At 44.7% G+C, this 9,593-nt stretch overlaps 1 pseudogene; it reads right to left on the reverse strand.

Moving 5' to 3' along the window:
• Positions 1–736: 736 nt before the first annotated feature.
• LOC113201439 (mediator of RNA polymerase II transcription subunit 13-like pseudogene) lies at positions 737–7,275 on the reverse strand (annotated as a pseudogene).
• Between the last annotated feature and the right edge of the window lie 2,318 nt (positions 7,276–9,593).

Consider the following 9,593-nt stretch of genomic DNA (forward strand, 5'->3'; position numbering starts at 1 on the left):
CTCTTTTTCTGGCTTCTAGGACAGAGGTATGTAGTCAAAGAATCCTATGGTAGATCTGAGTTGGGTTTCAGCTACTGTACCTGGTCCTCAACAATCAAAAAGTGAAAAGAAAGCAAAAACATATGACAAAACAACTTAAAATAAATAAAATGAAGCAGTCTCCAGACCTTTTTAATCTGCACACAGGTATGAAGTCAACTAAAGCATTCATGCCAATCTGGATGGGAACGTTTGGGAGTCAGAGACTCCAGTATGAAATCATGTACTTGAGCTGATTGTTTTTAAAAAGTCCCAGAGAATGGAGTTCAGATAACCCACAGGCCATACACCAAAAACAATTGGATTTTATCCAAAGGGCTCTGTGGACCTCATCTTTAAACACAAGCTGAAAACACACTCTTATGAAAAAGGACACTGTCTCTTCTGTTTCCCTCTTAAAAGCCACCAGCAACAACTACTTCCTGTGGACCAGTGGCTGGGAGGGGTGCTGCTCACACCACACACTGTCTGAGAGTCACTGCTTATGGAAGTTTCCAGGTCCATGAGAGAAGTGTCAAAGAGTTGCTGTGGTCATGAGCACTACAGAATGAACAGGTGCCTGCTAAGGGCTGCACAGTGTGGGACTGTGGAGACTGGTCTGAAGAAAAGAATGTGGGCTATTTGCAAAGTATACCAGGTTCCTCACACAAAGGCTGTGGGAGAAGGAACTGAGCCAGAGAGAACAAGTGCTTTCCAATTAAAGTATATTCATGATGACATTGTACAACTGAGTGAGCACCACAAGTGGACAGGAAGGCAGGAAGTATGGTGCTGGGTGGCTGGATTGCACGTGAGCCAGGACAGTGTGTTGTACTGCTCCAAAACAAACCTTAAAACATCAGATGTGGTCTTGGAGTCCAGAGGGTGTGGAACCCATTGAGAATTCCTGGTAGGGAGAAGTTCATCTGACTGTGCTACAGAGATGTGGTGATGAAGTGAAGCCTTTAGGAAGAGAGGGCACTGGTTCTGAGTCTGGGTACATGATGACCAAAAACCACTGGGAGAGATTCTCAGCTTTGTCAGTTGACACAAAATACCCAAGGGGCAAGGCTGCTGCTTGAGCTCCTCTGGTGCCTCTCTTGAGAGAAGATGCTCATCCTGGCTCAGACTGTGCTGGAAGTGAGAGCCCACACCAATTTCAGAAGGAGAGCCTGAGGAGGGAACCGGGGAGGAGTTGGGAGAGGAATGGAGATTCCCAGTCATTAATATGCCAATGTCATTGTCCATATCATCTGGAAATGGAAGGTCAACAAAAATATCATCATTGTTAGGGCTGATCCCATCCTCATTGGGATAGTTTGCTGAGCCACCTGGATGGTTGATGATGTTGGGAACACTAAGATGTACAAGATGCATCTTGAGGGGTATACAGTTGATAAGACTACAGGTTCAGTGCAGTACTTCAGCCCAAAACAGAGCCCATTGTGACAGCATTTGCCATCACTACAAAGGACCCCTGGGGCTCCATGGCGGGCTCCACATATCCAGCACACCTCCTTGAGCTGTTTGCTGATTGTCTGTAGTGAACATTCTCCAAGGACGATACTCCAATCTTTAAGCTACCCATGGCCAAGATGCCCAAGTGTTCCAATCACAACTCTCCAGGGCAGTGATATCATTTGCACAATGCTTATGCACCTTCCCACAGTTTCTACAGTCCAATCTTGCATGAAGATACTTTACTCTTCTGTGACCTATTTGGTAAAGCAATATTCACAACGCAATTCTCTAATAACTCCCCATGGAGGTCAGGGCAGGAAGCCAAGAGCCAGTGCTTTTCATGCGATAGACAATAGCCCACAAAGAGCACATTGTACTTCTGGCTGGCCTCACCAAAGTTCTGTCCAAGCTCTTTCTGCTTTGATGTGTCTTTGATTGGGCACAATATAAAAGGAGGGGAGTAAAGATGGATTGGGCTGGGCCGCTTAGGGTTCTTGAGAGTCATCTCAATGCTGGCTGCAGATCCAAATCCTGTGAGGGATTTAATGTGGATCTGTGTAGGTAGATGTCACAAGCACTGGCAGTACTCTGAAAATGCCATGGACTTCAAGTATTGAATGCAGAAAACTTGTTCATTCTTCACTGTCTGTAGCATGTACTGGCAGGGCACAATCTGGAGAAAGAATTTCTCATATGCTCAGATAAATTATCCAGCATTTCTGTGCAGCAGCACATCAAATTCAAGAGCCAGAAGTTTTCAGAAGTGGAGTCTTCCTCTGAAGTGTAGGTGAATGGGACCACCATGTAAATGACAACAGCAGGAGAATAGGCTTGGCTGTCTGCATAGTCAGGCTCTGTGGGAATTCCTATTTTCTCCCTTTCTGTAACACTTTCTTGTCCATCCTGCATGGGCCTGGAGGAATTCTGCCCAAGTTCAATGTCTCCACCACAGCCCATGTTCCCTTGTGTTCTTTCTGTGGCACTGCCCCCAACACTGGGGTTCTACCCTCTAACACTACCACTGAGTCCTGAGGAAGAGGTAGTGCTCATTTGGTTAATACCCAGAGCAGAAGCAGATGACGAGACTGGGGGCACAGAGGAACCAGATGTGGAACTACTTGTTGTGGAGTTTGTAGAACCACCATTAGATGTTGGATTTAATGCACTGCTAGCTGAGGGAACTGCTGATCCTGAATTTGAAGCTAAAGGCCTAGTATTCCAAGGTGGAGCTTGTCCCTGTGTTGCTGCTGCTGGGGTCTGGTATTTATTTAGTATCAACAGGCTGCTGTCCAGCTGCAGAGTGGCTAACTTAGGTGCTAGGTGATGATGGCAAACTTGTGCATAAAGTCTGAGTCTGGAATGATTGTCATTGTCCTCACTGCTCCAAGGCTGGTTAAATCATTTGCTCACAAGCTCATCTGTCAGCTTCTGTACCATGGTCTTTCCCACATGCATGATGACATCACATAGAACTTTGCAGATGAACTTGTGCTGCCCAAGCCTACACATCTTATATACAGTACTCAAGTCCCTGAAGAAAGTTTTGGCTCCTTCTAGCAAGGCCTCATTTTCTGGACACACCACAATATAGGCAACATCACGGTGGCCCCACATGGGTCCAACAACAGCCTTTCCCAAAAGGGCAAGGAGAATGGCAAGATGGTCATGAGGTCCTTGTCATAGCCTACTAGCAGGGTAGGGATGGGTAACAGCTCAGGAGATTCTTCTGAACTGTAGGTTCCACGTCCTATCATCTTATGGAACTGCTGCCAGGTGAGTGGTCCCTGCATGTGTTGGATGTTCTCCCAGGGTCTTCCCATGTGCTTCTTTTGGATGACACCTTGGAGAAAGGGTTGCAGAGACAATAGCATGTGGACCACATCCTGAGAGGAGAGCATGCTGATGTCTAGCACATTGCTATGAGGCCAAGAGTGCACAGTGGCACTTCTCATCAGAGCTTCATCCATTTTCCAACCAGTGGGATTATCCACATACTGCCATCCCTGCTCCAGCACATTAAAGCACTCTGTCCAGTAATCATGTTGTCTGCCTGTACCTGGCCATAACTCCAGCTAATACAGGGAAGAGTTTGGCAACTGTTAGAGGAAATACAGTCCAGGAAACTCAGAGAAGCAAACGGTTGTGTATGTTGATTCTGAAGGAGGAGAAGAAGGCTTATGTGTGTGTCCTGGGATTTTCTGGCTCCCTCCATCTGAGGAAGAAACTTTGGTCTGACACATCATTAAGCACCTCTCTGCAGCCTGACCAATATCAGCATTATTCCCCAAAATATCCAACTCATCTTCAAGGAAGAGTCCTGAATTGTAGCCAAGTTTGCAGTTCATAATAGCACTAAACCCACAGGTGCAGTGGGCTGGTCCTCATTGGAAGAATCGGGGATGTAGAGCCCAATATCTGCCCCTTAGATGTTCATGTTGCAGGCACAGATGCAACAGCTGCCAAAGTTTCTGTTTTTAAAGACATTCATCACAGAATCTGAGAGAATCAGGGTGACATAAAGAGTGTGGGTCTCAGGAATTTGCTGCATTGTGGCAGGCTCCACAGAGTTAAGAGGCTTTGTGGTAGAAGGAGCAGAGGCTGGTGACCCCTGATCAGTGCTGTCATATTTAACAGACCCTTGACCACTTGCAGTGCCCCCACCTCTGGGAGTTCTTGGGGTTCTGGGAGTTCATGGTGTGGGGACAGAAAACAAGGGGTCTCTGGAGATGAGAGCACTCCTGCCCCACTGTTGCTGGCTGGGGCACTGCTGTTCAGCATCATCTGCGTGTTCATCTGTTGTGAGTTCAGATAGTCTGGATCTGCTAGGCTCCCAACATTAGGCATGTTATAGTAGCTGTCCCTAATGAAAGTGGCTGCAGGGGCCATGGGCAGTTGTTCAATTTTAGGAGAAATTGCCTATGAAGGCTGAAACAGACAGGCATCAGGTATCTTCAGGGGTAGCAGGCAATGGCTTGGCAACATCTTCAGTGGAGCAAACATGGAAGATTTCACAAAAGGCGGAATAGGTTGAACTCTATGCACGTATGAAAAGTCCTTTATATCCTCTGATTTGGGATTTCCTAATCCATCCTCTACTTCCATTTTGAATTCTGTGAGGTGTGTTGAAATTATATTGTCCATAGGACTCTCCATCATGCCTAATTCTGACACTGTCTCTGAACTGATCCCATCTTTATAATTCATCACAGAAGAAAATGCCGGATGCTGTTCCAAAGATAGAGGGGTGGAGAACATCCTTTGCAAGTCTGCAACTGTTGGTGTGTATGGAACAGCAGCTCTTCCATATTTCCCAAGAGGTTGATCTTCTGTTCCAACTATAGGCATTTTTGATGAGCGCAGTGCAGGTGATACAGCCCCAAGTTCGTCATCATCGGAATTGTCAAAGATGTTGTCTAAGTCATGCAGGGAAGGTGCCAAATCTGTCACCTGCATAAGGCTATTGGAGCCAGCTCTGCCAGCTGCATTATCCTGCTGGACATCTGTTTTAGTAGGAGAACTGAAAATAGACATGTTATTTTTCCCATCAGGCACTGGTGTGGAATGACCTGGTGTAGTGACATCCTTTGAACCAAATCCATCCTCTGACTTTTTTTTTCAGGGAATCCTCATCTGTCCCTTGTTTGTATTTCTTATTTGCTGTGAAGATGTATTTTATGTTGCCATCTTAAAAGGTATATGGGTCACTGACTTCTTCAAAACTGTCTCCAGGTTGCTGTGACAGAGGCAATGGGTCAAGGAAGTGGAGTGACTGCATCTGGGTCTGATTGTCTTGCCAGATTTTAAACCATTTGTTAGGTTGTACAAAGAGTCTTTGCAATACAGTGCTCTCTGAGTTCACCTCCATTTTTGAATCACATCTCTCACTCTGGAGCTCTGGAGGCCTAAACAATGCATCAGCGCTGGCTGGGAGATGAAAACTATGCCACAATTTATCTGATGACTCTGGGTTTGAGGGCTTAATCCCACAATATAAGGCTATCTTGCTGATCTCTGCCATTAGAGACAGTGTTTGGCCTATGAGGACAGTTCTGTCATCTAAAGTAGATAATTGCTGAAGTTCTAGCCCATTTCCACAGAGGGCTGGATTCACAGGGACAGAAGGTGGGTCCAAACTTTCTCTTTCCTGACCTCATGGCTGAGCGCTGAATGTTGGTGGCAGAGGGGAAAAAGGGGAATGAGATGAATCCATAGAATTCAGATTCATTTGCTTGCTTGTATTTCTGGAAGGCACGAACATTTGCTTATCATACTTCCAACTGCTAGACACCTCTAAGGAGGAGTCCATCCATGCCAACCCTATCTTTTGTCCTTGTGTATCCTGTTTCATGCATAACTCTTCAGCCACAGAGGGCCTATGATGAAATGGTATCAAGGATCTCTTTTGGAACTTATCTCCTTTTTCTTGTCTTTATGTTATTTTGTGCTTAGAAGAAGCAGGAGGTGGTAAAGATGAAGATGATGATGGTCTTGCACTGAACCCTGGTTGAGAAATTGTGGGAGGTCAACTGGGTCTTACTGCACACTATTTTAAAAGTTTATGCCTGGAACAAGAATAGCTGACTCTTTGGGTTGAATCCACAAAACCCCAGGTAGCAGGATTGTTAGCAGGCTCTTCTTCAAGATCTGGAGTTGACATTTGGCTCCTCTTGGACTAGGTTCTGTTGAAGATGCATTCCCTCCAGATTCGATGAACCATATGATTGTGGAGTTTTGAAGGAATCTTCCCCGATCTCTTTGACTGTGCATAGTTACCATCCCCTGGTCTTGGGAACCCAGATGACTGGTAGCAGTCTGCATATCTCCACTCCTGTGATAGCCTACTCTGGAGAGGTGGGAAGGGTCAGAGGCATCCCCCAGTTACTTGGGTCCTTCACTCTATACAGTCCTGGCTTCCCAACTGTAATATGGCCTCCAGCAGTGGCAAAACTCTGAGGTACTGGGATGTCATTCTGAGAGGTCAATACAAAAGCTGAAGGGTAGACCATCCGAACACCACCAACAATTACTTCAATTGCCACAGGGAAATCATCATCATACCCCAACTCTTCTTCCTCTTTCAATTCCTCTTTCTTTTTTAGCACCATCGGGTAGAAATATTGCCATTTCTCAATCCACTTGCAGGTGGCTGGGTCTGACATTTTATATGCTTGGCCTGTTAGCATGCCATTTAAGCCATGTGGACTCACCAGTACTTGAAATGGTGCAGGTGGAGACTGAACCATGTGTATATGTTCCTCACTGATCAAATAAATTGGCTGATGTTGGGCAATCTCCACACTTGTGCATACATTTCTTTCTCAGTGAAGAAAAAATGTAAACACACAACAAATGTTCACTTTGTTGACTGGCTTTTCGTCCTTCTCATAGGGTTGAACAAACCACTTCCCAATCCTAACGAAATTCTTATCCATCAGGCACCTTTCTAAGAAATTGTAGATCGCTTTGAAGAGCAGCGTCCTACATTCATAGGAAAGACCATTTCCCAGAGTCCTTCTTCCACAAACTGCAGTTCATGATGTATTACACCCACAAGGTGTGCAATCTGGTTTGACATCATGACGCCATACACACTACAGGTATGGCAGGCAGTGGATGAAATGTTAACAAGATTGGATCATCTTGGGCTGGGGCTGAAATTATGTGTCTACAGGCCCCATGCCCTCCAAAATTGTGCCTAGGCCATTTAATTCCTGTGAGTTCAGCCAGCAAGAAGAGGTTGGAGTGAAAATCCTCCAATCTCGCCCCGTTGGCCACCCAGTTCGCTGCCTCACTCATGATCCTCCGAGAGCCCGACTGCCAGAACTGGGCATGTCGGGTTCAGGCGACCGAGGAGAGGCCGTGCCAGGCGGTGGTGCCTAGTGGAGGAGCACCTGAGTCAGGGACAACGCAGCCTCCGGGGAAGGATGGGAGGGCTGGCGGGAGGCCAGGAGGCGCAACAGTGGCGCTGTGCCAGGGCCCCCGGGCTGGGTGGTGGGGGAGGGTCGTCGGTCCTCCGAGGCCATGGGGCTCCTTCCTGATCCGGTGGTGGCTCAGGCGGCTGTGGGGAGCACTGTCCTCGTGGCATGGCGCCCTCCTGGCGTCTTAGGGACGCCCCTGCCTCCCTGGCCAGTGCTGCGGGCTGGCCACCTCAGCCTTCCCTGTTCCTCAGCCACTGCCGCTGCCGCTGCCTTGTTTATCTCCAGCTACCGACTCCCCCTTGGTCCCTGCGGACGTGTGAGGGGAGTCCCGGATCCGCCGCCGCCTGGGAACTAAGGGAGGGGGTGCAGACAAAGCCAGAGGGCGACCCAGGATTGTCCTCCCCTTCCTCTTCCTCACCCACCCCAGCTCCTCCCCAGTCAGCTGTCCTAAAATCTTCTATGAAGGCTTATTAAATGAGAGTTGTATTACTAAAATGCTTTGAATCGGTGGAAATTAACATATTAGGTTGACACTTAAGTTGGGGGAAAATGCCTAAGCCTTTTATGGATGTGACTTTTTTTGAAGTCAATCCTAAATAACTCATCTCTGTCAGACTAATGTGCAATGAACAGAGTGACAAAAAATCTTCAAGTAATACCTTATTGGAAATCAGTTGAGGTCTTTAAGGTGGAGATTTATTTTCAATCCCTATAAATTGGAGAAACATAATTTGAGAGTACTCATTGTGAAATGAGTAATATTTTGGAAACTTTTAGTAATTTATATGCGATAACTAATCAGCAAAATATGGTAAAATCTGACCTGCCATCTCTAAGGATTATTGTAAAGTTCAGAGGGTAAAAGAATGTAAAAACCATAATATTGTAGTAAATATTAATACTTGATGAAGATAATTTGTGACTTCCTTCTCATGCAATCCATACACTTTAGAAATTTTTATTGCAGACTTCTAAACATATATTTGTATGTTTGCGCAATATGTACATATGTGTATGTACATGTAAATGTCTATTTGTTTACATGAATATAGGTTCTCATTCTTAGTGGTTGGCAAAATAAAAACACCTCTAAAGATTTTTTTTTTTATCTAATCAACAAAACCCGTAAATAGTCTGTGACAAGGCAAGCAGACATACTGTTAGAAACAGATAAAATTGCTCTTCAGCATATTTTTATATTTTGAGGTAGATGTGCTGATTATCTGAGTGGCATAAATATAATCACAAAGATTCATTAAATGTGGAAGAGGAACACAGAAGAGTAAGTTGAACAGTGATACAATATGTGAAAGAGTCTACTGGCCATTGCAGACTTCACTCTTAGAGATCCAGAGGGAACACAAGCCTCTAACATCTCGATTTCTCCCCAGTAAGACCCATATTAAATGTCTCATCCTTAAAGCTTGCTTTCAATACAAAATAATGCACCAATAGATGAATTTAATTCTGTTATAATGTATGCAAGTATATACTTGGAGAAAATAAAATTGTGAATGTGATATATATATATATATATATATATATATATATATATATATATATATTTGATTACTTTCAGCTACATGAAACAAAAAAGAAGTTTAACATCTGCATTGGGCTGGAGATGTGGCTCAAGCGGTAACGTGTTCGCCTGGCATTCGCGGGGCACTGGGTTCGATCCTCAGCACTACATAAAAATAAAATAAAGATGTTGTGTCCACTGAAAACCAAAATAAATATTGAAAAATTCTCTCTCTCTCTCTCTCTCTCTCTCTCTCTTAAAAGAAAAGAAAACATCTGCAAAGGGAATAGGAAGACTGCACTAAAACTTGAATGAGTGAGGTACATTGGGCAAAATATATCAAGCTCTTAATAAAGGTTTTTGAATATTTTGTTATTATTCTCTTTGGAGAGAATTCCAGAACACCGAACTGTGGTGAATATTGATGTGGTTAAGATAATGCTTAAAAAGAATTAGCACTTCCAAGCACTATGATTTTATCATAAATGAGGGAGTGGAAAGAGGAGTGGAGTAAAAGAAGTCCATAAAAACTGAAAAAAGACAGTGGGCTCTAAAACAATTTGTCAGAACACAGATACTTGCTTCTTTGGCAGTAGGAGGTTTAAATCAAGGGAATCAGGCATTTGGATGATTCACTGTTGCATCAGATCCTGTCATTTCCATTTTACTTTTGC

Source organism: Urocitellus parryii, unplaced genomic scaffold (assembly GCF_045843805.1).
Source record: "Urocitellus parryii isolate mUroPar1 unplaced genomic scaffold, mUroPar1.hap1 Scaffold_45, whole genome shotgun sequence".
NCBI lineage: Eukaryota > Metazoa > Chordata > Mammalia > Rodentia > Sciuridae > Urocitellus > Urocitellus parryii.